We start from the raw sequence: 10621 nt of genomic DNA on the forward strand, positions 1-10621 counted from the left end.
TTTTTTCCCACTTACTATCGTAATAGCTTTACAAGATAGAAATTATTCCTAGGAGGAAACCGAGTTCCAGACAGGTTACATAATTTGCATAAGATCACACATCATGAGCAAATGCCTTGTTCAACACCTCCTGAAGCTCTTTATCCTGAATAATATTTCTGAGTATAAAAAGATTGTACTTACTGGTAGTGAGAATTAACTAGAAGTTTTGACAATATACAGGCACCATCAGATGATTGATCTGAATGAAAAAAAATTATAGAAAATGAAAGTATTATTTTTTTTTAATTTTTGTCACATTCACATTATGTTTTTTAATTGCCAGAATGATATACATTGCAGCATATAACACGATGTTTTGATATACACATGCATTATGAAAAGGCTAAATCAAGCTAATTAACACATGCGTTACTCCACATACCTATCTTTTTGGTGGTTAGAATACCTAAAATTTACTTTTTGCAATTTTTAAGTGTACAATGCACTGCTCTTAACTACAGTCACCCTCATTAAAACAGATCTCTTATTCCTCATGGAGCTTTTTAAACAAATAAACTGTGCCTGTCCTGGTGGCCAGTGAGATATGGCCCTGGCTGCAACAGGAAATTTGCCTCTGTTATGTGAAAAAAAAGGCGACAATCCCTGTGAGAATGATGGGGAGCAGATCCTGAAGGAAGAAGCAGCCATCTCCGACCAGAGTTCTGTTCCAGTGGATTATTTTGATTCTGATTTAGAAATTTTTAGCACTGAAAATATATATATATATTTCCTTACTACCTGCTGCACCAATAGTAGGTCTTGACTATTATAGAGAACCTTTTATACCCTGAAGTTTTGCTTCATGACTTCATCTTTGAGGATTACTTTTATTCATCACTTTCCTAACATTTTCTTTTGTAAGATACCCTCTAAAGAATTTAAACCTTTGGCTGGTAGATGTTTCTGGAATAACATTTGGGAAAATGTTTGGCCTGTGCTCCCTGCCAAAGGAGTTATCAGTGATAAGAGAGGATGAGTATCACACATGCAGCTGTAGCTCTCATGTGTACATTGGTATTCTGTACATTGGTATTTCTGTAGAACAGAAACATTGAGATAATTTTTAAAAAATGAAATCAGACCCCATTATTCTCTGCTCAAACCTTCCACTGCTTCTCATAGCACCTGCACCAAAGCCTGAGTCTTTCATTGCCCGGTAAAGATGGACCCCACATAGCTGCAGCCACCTTCTGCCGCTTCCTTGACCATGCCCAGCACTTGACTCCCTCCATGCTGACTCCTGCGCCACAGCACACCAGCTTTGGGCCTGTTTCCAGAGCATTTTACTTGCTGCCTCCTCATCTAGAATTCTCTGTCCCCAGAGCTTTTGCCTATTTCATTTCTCTGCGTAATTCCAGTCCTACCCTGTTTCCCCGAAAATAAGACATCCTCCAAAAATAAGACCTACTTACAGGAAAGATAAGACGTCCCCTGAAAATAAGACCTAGCGCATCTTTGGGAGCACACCTTAAAATAAGACACTGTCTTATTTTCGGGGAAACAGGATAGTAAGGCCCTCTTCTCACAAAGATCTGACAGTGCTCTCTAAAATAGCCTCCTCATCCGTTGCTTTTTTGTTCTCAAGCATTAAAAATACTGTTTTCTTACAAGCATCTTTAGTTATCTGAAGCTCATGTAATTAACTTATTTACATATTGACTAATTAAGTCTCCCCCACAAAATGCAAAGTCAGTGGTTGTAGAGATTGTGACAATGTTATTCCTGGTTTAGGACAATACCTGGTTCCTATCATTTACTCATTGTTTTCTTTAATAAACAAACAGATAAATGTTACAGGTCATCGTGGCTTCTATCCTGTTCCAGCCCTCACCCCCACTCCCAGTAGGGTGCAGATGTCTCTGTGTTCTATGTTTAAAGCCTAACAAAAAAGGGAAAGCTTTCCTTCTTACCTGCCTTAGATTGGCACTAGGGTAGCTCTCCCTGTCCAGAGAATGTCCTCTGTCTTCAGTGGAAGCACTGCTTTAAACTGCACGTTGTTAATTACACAGAACAACTTCCTGGAACTAGTTTTCTATCTCATTACAGCTTCACCTCCTCTGCTCCCTCGCTCACCCACCCAACATATGCAGAACCAGGCTTTGCTGTTGTTTTGCCTTGTTTATAGTCAGATTTCCTAAGATAATTTTGGAAACTCAGCTATTTGCCTCAATGACAAGAAAATGTTAATAGGATTAGTTCTTTCCCCAGGCCACAGAACAAAGCCCCACATAGACCCAGATATACACTCATTCAAGACCATTTTATAATGTTAGGGAATTGTTGATTCCTGTTTGGGGTGTACATTCAGTTGGTGCTGGCTCCCTGACAATCCTGTCTTCCTATTTGGGTCCTCCCTAGCATGTTTATTGGTAATATTTGCTGCTTAGAAATGCATACTGATCCCTAGTTGGAGATATGACTCTTTTACCTATCATTCGGTATATGTTTTATTTATGAGGCACTCCCCCTTCCCAAAAATGTTGGAGCTGCTTTTTCCCCTCCTTTCTTGTTTGAGAGCTTCCATCTTCTCCTTGGGAATCAGGTCCTAATTCTTATTTACTATGTGACAAGAAGAGATTGAGAAGCTTCATTCAAACAGAATTTAGGAAACTTGCATTAGCATCTCAAGGACAGGTAGAAATGATCAATAAGCCTTATCTGGTTGCTCAATACAATGCCACCTTAAGGTATGGGAGATCATGGATAAGATGTTATTATAATAGTACTCTAGGAATAATAAGTACTTCAGTGAATTCACTTATTAACATGCCATTCTATTTTATGTCAGGGTGGCTTGCATGGTATTGAGAGTTCGACACGGTGGTGTCCCTGCATTGTTCATTCCTTGTAATAAAATGCTGACTGTTTTTATGCATGGTGCTACTGCACCATTTTCTACCCAGTGGGTGCTCTATTACTATTGACTGGTTGGAATTTGTAATTTCAAGTGTCATAACTTAGGAGTTATTAGCTCCTTATAATTCATTTGTGAACTACAAATGCAGCTAAAATTGGAGTTGTAGTCTGAAACGTTTCCATTGAACTTCAGGTCTAAGTTACACAGCAAACCCTTAAAGTAGAAATTATCCCTTTTTTATAGCTTCAAGTCTATTCTTGAAGGCCAATAAATAGTGGTTAATAATGAAGAAGTCTTAAATTTCAGGCATGTTTTTAGAGACTAAACCTAGTAATATTACGAAGTAGAGACAAAGAATTATTTTATTCATTTTGGTTGTAGACAATAAATCTCCAAGAGAAACACACGTATCGTGTCTCAGTTATGGTTTTGACTTTCACTCCAGCTTTCTTAAATGTAGGAAATGGCATTGAGAATAGTACAATGGCATTTTTAGTCTCGAGCCTACCTTGTAAAGACAGCATATGCCTGTATATGTAACATTTTGAATCAGATTTCAGAACTAAGGAAGAGCTTATTTTTAAGAACATGATGAAGTATAACTTGACTTAATGAAATTTGTGTTATTGTTAAACACTTATATACCTATAAACAATGACAGTAAAATATGAGGAAAATGAGGTATTTAATAAGTACAATAAATAAAGCAGGCAAAATGCCTGATTCTGAAAAAATAAGAAAATAAACTCTATATAAGTTAATCAAATCTAGTCTTTCAGTTCTTTTTAACATTACAATTATTTAATCTGTGCAAGGCACTAAACTTTGATATATGTTTACAGATATGAATAAAACCTAGTCCCCACTTATAAATACCTTAGGAGAAAGAAGAATGGTTTCAAATTGGGGTTCTTATAGCGTGTATCTGCAAGGAAAACCTTTGCCTACAGGGAGAAAACACTAATATTTCTGTTTTTATTTGTGTAAAATAAAAACTTTAAAAAATAATAAAGAATAAATCAGTTAAATATAAAGTCCAAGAATATCCAAAGCAAAGAAATTAAGACAAACTCACTATCCACATGAATCCTGGTGCCTCTCTCATAGTTAGTACGAAGAATTGGTAGAGAAATGGTAAAAACATAAAAACAAATACCTATAACTTTGCATAACTATTAAAATAAGACAACTAGACTTTACAAAACTGTACTATATATAATAGTTAATGTTTAGAAGCCCTTTTTGAAGTTACTTCATAATAACAAGAAAAGTTGAATACTTTTAGGAACATGTTTATTCTTCCTGCCATGATACCAATGGCCAAAATAATACAGAGAAAATAATGTAAAATATATTTAAATATGACGGATATTAAATAAACATTAAAATACATTCTTTTGTCATAAAAACATTGGAAAATGCACAAGATTGATAAAGATGGTGGACATGAGTGTTAGAAAGAAGCTACCCAACTGCTGGTGGGAATGCAAACTAATACAACTCTTTTGGAAGAAAGTATGGAGAATCCTCAAAGAACTCAAACTAGACCTCTCATTTGACCCTGCAATCCCATTACTGGGCATGAAAAAAATTAAAAGTCATTTTTTCATAAGGAAATTTGCACTAGACTATTTATTGCAGCTCAGTTTACAATCGCCAAACTGTGGAAACAACCTAAAAGCCCACCAATCCAGGAATGGATTAACAAGCTCTGGGGTATGTATACCGTGGAATACTATATTGCCACTAAAAAAGGATGGTGACTTTACATCTTTTGTATTAATTTGGATGGAATCAAAATACATTCTTCTTAGTAAAGCATCACAAGAATGGAGAAGCAAGAATCCAATGTGCTCAATTCTGATATGAGGACAGTTGATGCTGGTACATGGCGGGGGGAGAGCAATTGGGAAGGGGAGAGAGAGATGGAGGGAGAAGGGTGTGGGGCCACAGTGTGTGATGCCATGGTGTGTGACACACCTCTTGGGGGTGGGACACTATTAATAGAGGGATTTCACCCACTAAACGCAAACAGTGTAAACTGGCTCATTGTACCCTCGATGATTTCCCAACAATTAAAAAAAAAAAAAAAGAAAGAAAGAAAAAATGAAACCACCCAACTTGGAAATTTTGCAATGAGGTTGGAGAAAGGCATAAATATTTCCTAACATGTCTCAGCTGATGGTATTTTCTCAATTCTGTTTCAAAATAACATAGACAAAGAATGACTTATTTTTATAAACCACCAAAGGGAAGTTGTAGCAGAGATAATATGGCCTCAGCAGAAAATAATTTTCTTAATAAAAACAGTGTTTTGTGGAAATAACTGAAGTGCAACCACTAATGGCGTAGTTGCTGCTGTTTACTGGAATTTTTTGAAGGGATTCCTGGAAATATTGAGGAGAAAACATAATCTCCTGAATCCTTATTAGGCAAGCAATTTAGGAAAAGAAAAGTACATATACAAAAATGCACAGAGTGTAACTTTAAGGAATATCTTCTTTATAAAAACAAGGTAGGGTGGCGCCTGTGGCTCAAGGAGTAGGGTGCTGGTCCCATATGCCGGAGGTGGCGGGTTCAAACCCAGCCCCGGCCAAAAAAAAAAAAAAACAAAAAACAAGGTATACGAGATAGATAGAATCTTTAAAGTATTTTGTAGAGTGCTTTTTAAAAAGTGCTATTGGACTTATAAAGTTAAATCTATATACTTATTCCACTTAAAAAAGCATTCTAAATTTGTTGACAAATGGGCATTATTCCTGATGAATGAATTTTAAAAAATCACACGCTCTAAAAAAAATAGATTTTCAAAGTACTGTTTGTTATGGAAAAATCATTTGAAAAAGAATGTAAGAGGTTTTTTTTTTTCAGTTTTTATGATTTTATTTAAACACAAATAAAATGTGCTCATGAACTGTCTATTCATTTTCTTTGCTGCACAGCCTGGCATTGGAATTGGTAACTCTGATGGCCAGCTGGGCTGCTCTTTCCCCAATGGCTTTGCTGTTCTTGGAGGAAATGTTGTGAGCTATCTCTGCACAGTAAGATTTGTTGCATATCAGCAGCACTTCCAGCTCCTTGACATTGCGGAGGAGAAACTTTTGGAAACCATTGGGCAACATACACTTTGTTTTCTTGTTGCTCCAGGAACCATTGTTGGGCATCAAGATCTAGCCCTTGAATCTTCCCTGAACCCTGTCGTCAATACCTCTGGGTTTCTACTAGTTACCTTAATTTTGACATATCGGTCTGACTGGTGCCCAATAAACTTCTTGGTCCTCTTTTTGACGATCTTCAGCTCCACAAGGGGTCTGAGGGCCACCATGATGCAGAATAGGAGATGGCTGTCACCTCCCTGGGTAGCCCCCAGGAAGAGGGCAGAAGGTGGCACGCAAAGGCCAATGGGAAGTAACCTCTCATGTAAGAGATTTTTTAAGATCAAATGATTCTGTTTTTGCAAGTGTTATGTGCGTGTTTACTCTGTAACATTATTTCTATACATTAAAAAATATTGGAGATACAGTATTAATTTACCTGGTAAAATCTTACAAATTAAGGGTTCTTGTGCTTTGAATCCTTCTGTTAAATCATTTATATAGTTTTGATCAGTTTTCAAAAATACTGATAATATCAAGGGAAATGAAAAGTTACCAACCAAACGTCAACAAAAATTTGCATAATTGCAAATGAAGCCACACTGCTCCCTTAAAAAAGCATTACTAACTTTATGGGAAAAATGTATTTTTCAATGCATTAAGGCATTTAAAAATGCCTTAAACTTTCGTATCTTTACCTGATACTTAAAATGACTGTTTTTACATATACCTTAGAGAACACAAATTACTAGAGCAACATATGTATAAAATTTATGAATATGTACATATAACATATAACCTGCATACCCAAACAAATAAATATATATATTGAGGTGGATATTCAGCAATATTATTGATAAATTACATCATGAAAATTTGGAGACCACTGAGTAGATATCTGAAAGTAGAGACAAGATGTACGTAGGATGTTACGCTCATCCAGAGAGACACTAAGCCAAATATGGGATTTAGAGTGCTCAGCATCACTAATTATCAGGAAAATGCAAATGAAAGCCACAAAGATATACAACAACCTTAGCCTTGTCAGTATGGTCATTATTAAAAAATCAAAAACAATCAGAGTTGTCCAGCCTTTTTTTTTATGCTGTGCATTGGAAGAAGAATTGTCTCAGGCCACACATCAAAAACAAAAACAGAAGCTGGTAAAAAAAAAAAAAAATGGTCCATGCATAATTTCCACTATATCTGACACCATACCTAAGCCAAACAGACCTCAAATGATCTACATGAAATCCACGTAGAAATTAGTGCAGCCACTATGGAAAGCAGTATGACGATTCCTCAAAGATGTAAAAGTAGACATGCCATTGGATCCAGAAATCCCATTCCTGGGTATCTACCCAACATTAAGGAAGTCATTTTATAAGAAAGACACCTGCACCCAAATATTTATCACAGCACAATTCACAATTGCAAAGATATAGAGAGCCATCAATTGATATATATACACATATGTGTGTGTGTTTGTGTGTGTATACATATATGTGTGTATATATGTATATGTGTGTGCGTATATGTACATATATATATACACACACAAACACATATACGTATTGGAGTAGTACTCAGCCATAGGAAAGGATGACAAAATGTCTTTTGCAGCACCTTGTATGGAACTGGAGACTGTTATCCTAAGTAAAATATTTCATGAATGGAAATACAAATACCATCTGTTCCCACTTATAAGTGCGCGATAAATGAAGGGTGTAATGGAAGTAGAAAACTAAGAATGGGTGGGTGGGAGGCTGCCAAATAAAAATCTACCTATCAGGTACAATGTAAACTATTCTGGTGATGGGTACACTAATAGCCCTGACTTCAGCATGATACAATTCATCCATGTACACTTGTACTCCCTAAATTTTTTGAAATAAAAAGAATAATCTTTCTGAAAAAGATGACTCTCTGAGTCTTAAGGGGCTTGTAAAAGTGATACAAGTGAATATAAAAGAGAAGGACATGTTAGAAAGAAAGAACAAGATGAACGAAAGCACAGTCGTGTGAAATTCATGGTTTGTAGGGAGAATGCTATTTCACATTACTAGAACATTCAATCTGAGGAGAAGAGATGAGAGAGGTCAGCAGCGACCAGAACTTAATTTTCTTTACTGAAAAAAATGGACTAAATGCTCAAGCTGAATGGGAGCCACGCATGGAAATGATTTCAGGAGGGGGTGTGCCATATTTCATTTCTAAATACACATTTCTGTAGCAATGGGAAAATGAGCTTAGAGGGTAAAGCTGGAGACTTGAGAACAGTTAGGAGGATGTTGCAATAGTGGAGGTGCAGATTATGAAGACCTACCTGGGCAGGAGAGGGAGAGGTGTGCTTGAGAATGACTCAAAGGGTAAAATCAGGAGGACCTCGTGATTAGTGGTAAAGTTAGGTCATGAGATTGTGAGCAACTACCTCTCAGGTTCTGGTTTGGGTAGCTGGGTGAGATGGAGGTACCACTGCTTGTCTCAATAGAATAAAAGACGAGAAGCTTCACCAGCAGGGCAGCTGCTCCTGAGCTGTATTCCACTGTGTATTCATACAGGCTTAGCCACATGAGAGCCACCAGATCCTGCCAATGTAAAGTAAACTCCTCAGAAAAGCATTTCTAACTGGGTGATGTTTGGATCCAGGCATCCCCTTATGCTCTTTCATCTCTCCAAGTGTATCTAAATAATATACCGGAAACATACAGAAGTGCTAAATGGAGTGTAAAAATGACAAGCTTGTGTTTGAATAAAATCCATTCATCCTTTTATTCAGGAAACATTTGTTGAACACCTCGGGGATGTGGTGGGAAAAAAGAAGACCAGGCCCCTGCCCTGAAGTTACTCGTTTCCAAGAAGGTGCACAGAGTGTGGTGTTGGGGAAAGTCTGGGAGCAGGGAGGGCCCGGTGGCAGCCCATGCCTGTAATCCTAGCACTCTGGGAGGCAGGAGGATCACTCAGGAGGTCAGGAGTTCCAGAGCAGCATGAGCAAGAGCAGGATCCTATTTCTGCTAAAAGTGGAAGAAAATTAGCCAGTCATGATGGCCTATGCCAATAGTCCCAGCTACACAGGAGGCTGAAGCAGGAGTGTCCCATTAGCCGGGAGTTCGAGATTGCAGTGAGCTATGATGATGCTGCTATATTCCACTGAGGACAACAGAGCAAGATTCTGTATTTAAACAAAATGGCGGGGGGGGGGGAGCCATGAGGATATACAGAAAGAGAAGGGAGATTTTGGGTCAAAAGTCAGGAGCACCTTTCAGGGGAAGAGTAAGGGATGAGGGAGTTGGTTAGCTGAAGGAAGGAGTGGGGAAACAGAGTGTATTGGAGGCAGAAGTCTTGGCTGTAAGATCATATATATGTGTGTGTGTGTGTATGCTAATACCGTGACTATCATATATGTGCACATAATATGCCACAGGAGAGGAAAGAACCAGATCAATGAGAAAAACTGAAAGTTTAAACAAACTTGGATACAGAGTGCATGAGACGAAGAGGAAATGATGAAATATTTTTCAACAAATATTTCCTTTGATGTCCCATGTCCCAAAAAGGTTAGGTTTTATGCTAAATTTAAGGAATATGACAATTAGCCAACAGAGTTCTTTCTCTTAGAAATTTCATGATCTAGTGAAGAAGAAAATCACAAATAAGGAAATATACCCTGTATACGGTGCTCTAATAAGGATTTTAAAGTATCATGGACTCATGGACATGGGGTTGAGGTCACTGGGGACCAGGGAATAACAGAAGAAGTAACATTGGAGCAAAGTCTTTAAGGATTTTATGGAGGTTCCCCCAATTTTGGACATAGGGTGGAAGGCCTTCTAGGCAATGTTACCCAAATACACAAAGATGTGGGACTTGGGTGGGAAAGACTTTTGCATTTGAGGGATCACACTTAGAATGGTATGGCTGAAATATACTTGTAGCCCAGCTCTTAGAACTCCAGCATGCCAAAGCCATCCTTCTAATGGGCGTATTCCATTGGAGAGTTAGGAATAGAACATTATTTCAGGTAACTTCAAACGCTGACAGATGTAAAGTAAAATTACAGCCTGTATGTAGGCCGTCTATTCACTCTGCCCATTATTTCCTTTTCTGTGTAGCTTTTTAATTTAACAGTATTCTAGTGTCAAGCATACCAAAAGCCCTGACTTAAGTATTAGACAAGGTATCCATGTAACAAAAACACTTGTACCCCCTAATATCTTGAAATTAGAGAAAGCAATAAAATAAGTATGAATGCCAAAAAAATAATTAAAGCCTTGCAGACTATCAGAATTTACCATAAAACACACTCATTCTGTTAATATATTATATATAATAAAGCCTTTTGCAGCCAAAAATTATTAATTTCTTTTTCCAATTTCTTGCTGTATAAGGTTACATGGAATTTTTTCCAATTTTTGGTGAACATTCAGTATAGTAAAAGTATAGGCTGGTGTTTATATTTTCAATGACATTTGCATGCACATTTAGTATAAGAAAAATGTTTCAGGGCCTTTATCAAGAATCAACACAAGAATTTGTATACTCGTTAGGAAATGATCCAGAAGTTTCTGTACAGAAAGACGATAAAGGTGGGGGAGGGGTATAGTAATCCAATTGTGAATTAATGTGA

General features: G+C 37.3%; 1 pseudogene; it reads right to left on the reverse strand.

Annotated features, from left to right (window-relative positions):
* Positions 1-5817: 5817 nt before the first annotated feature.
* LOC128564040 (60S ribosomal protein L32-like) lies at positions 5818-6224 on the reverse strand (annotated as a pseudogene).
* Positions 6225-10621: the final 4397 nt, after the last annotated feature.

The sequence above is a fragment of the Nycticebus coucang genome, chromosome 13 (assembly GCF_027406575.1).
Source record: "Nycticebus coucang isolate mNycCou1 chromosome 13, mNycCou1.pri, whole genome shotgun sequence".
Taxonomy (NCBI): Eukaryota; Metazoa; Chordata; class Mammalia; order Primates; family Lorisidae; genus Nycticebus; species Nycticebus coucang.